Genomic DNA, 1,820 nt, shown 5'->3' with positions numbered 1-1,820 from the left:
TAGAATAAAGAGTTGGTTCTATTTTGTGTTCCTCCAATCCATCAAACAAGTCAGATTCATAGCGGAACTCATGGTCTGGGTGCAGAAATCGGCGATGTCCCATGAAACAGAACTTCCTCCCATGTTTCAAGCGTAAAGACCAAGTTTCATCACTACACGGGAAACAACCGGACTCAGAACTGGTGCTATGTCCTGAAGCAATTGCAAGCCCAGGGTAGTCACTCACAGTACACAACACAACCGCATAAAGTTGGAACGTCTCATCTCGAGATGCATCATATGTTAACATTCCAACTTCAAACAACTCAGCTAGTTCCTCGTAAACTGGTTCCATGAATACATGGAAGTTCTTTCCAGGGTAACCTGGAATAATCAAAGTAAGCAGAAGAGAGGAGGCTTTCATGCATAACCATGGAGGAAGATTATAGGGCACTAAGACCACGGGCCAACAGCTATGTTTGGAACTCATCTTCCCAAATGGATTGAACCCATCAGCTCCTACTCCAAACCTCATGTTCCGGGGGTCTGACGCGATGTGTTTATACTTAGAATCAATGGCCTTCCAAGCCTCTGAAACAGCTATATGACGTGATGCTCCATCCTTTGTGCGCTCTTCGTCATGCCATCTTAAAGCTGTAGCTGTATCTTTGTGCATGAAAAACCTCTTAAGCCTTGGCTTAATTGGAAAGTACCGTAACACCTTCCTTGGGATTGCCTTCCTTCTTTCCTTCTTAGTCAAATTAGTTTTATCTGGTATGTTCTTCCACCTTGAAGTTCCACACACTGAACAAAAATCATCACTCGCTTTCTCTTTCCTATAAAGCTGGCAGTTATTTTCACAAGAATGAATTCTCACATAACTAAGCCCAAACTTTCCAACGATCTTCTTCGCCTCAGAAAATGTACTAGGTAAATTCTTACCATTAGGAATTGCTTTCTGCAGAACTGCTAGCAAATCATTTAACGATTTATTGCTCCACTTGTTAGTGGCTTTTATGTGGAAGAGAATAACAACAAGAGAAAGGATGGATAGTTCACAGCCTGGCCATAAAGGTTGATCTGCATCTCTCAAAAGGTCATAGAAAGCTTGTGAATCAGGGTCTGGTCCTGGTTTAGACGTATTTTGGGCTTCAGGTTCTATCGTTGGAGATCCACAGAAAACATCTTCCACTAACTGACGCATGTCATCGTCGCCACTTTGTAGCACCACCACTTGTGCTCTCAGCACCGATCAAAAGTCGCCAGCCTCGTTGGTCACAGCATGTTCCTGGACGGGTCGCAACTTCTACCATTGATGTTAGCCGTAGTTTTGTCCTACACCGGTCATAGCCTTCATTGGAAGGCGTGTGGGAATGATACGATCTTGGTCGAGACGATCGATCAGGAGCGGGATCTGCCAGCCGATCGCCGCTGTTAGAGCAAGAAACAATGTTATAGGTTATTTAGCACATGTTACGTAAATCAATTTTATAAAGCCATTACTATTTATCTATATCTAATTTCCCTTTCAATCAATAAAATAATAAATACAGTATACTCAAATTTTCCATGCCAAAAACATTTTTTGGAAAATTTATATTCCAAACAAATTAATATATGTAACAATGTCCCGGTTCTTCCAAAACAATTTCCCTCCTGTTCTCCTTGAAAAAAAATATATCCAAATTTCCCTCCAGTTCTCGACCATGGCGCTTACTTTTCCCTCCAATTACTTTCACGCTTACTTTTCCCTCCAACTAACTAAAAAAGGCTAGATGAATTGGGTCTCAAACCCATCCACATCCAGCCCAGCCGCCCACTGTTCGGAGGCTACCTCGCCG

This window comes from Triticum aestivum, chromosome 6B, assembly GCF_018294505.1.
Source record: "Triticum aestivum cultivar Chinese Spring chromosome 6B, IWGSC CS RefSeq v2.1, whole genome shotgun sequence".
NCBI lineage: Eukaryota > Viridiplantae > Streptophyta > Magnoliopsida > Poales > Poaceae > Triticum > Triticum aestivum.
This window is presented reverse-complemented; position numbering follows the sequence as displayed.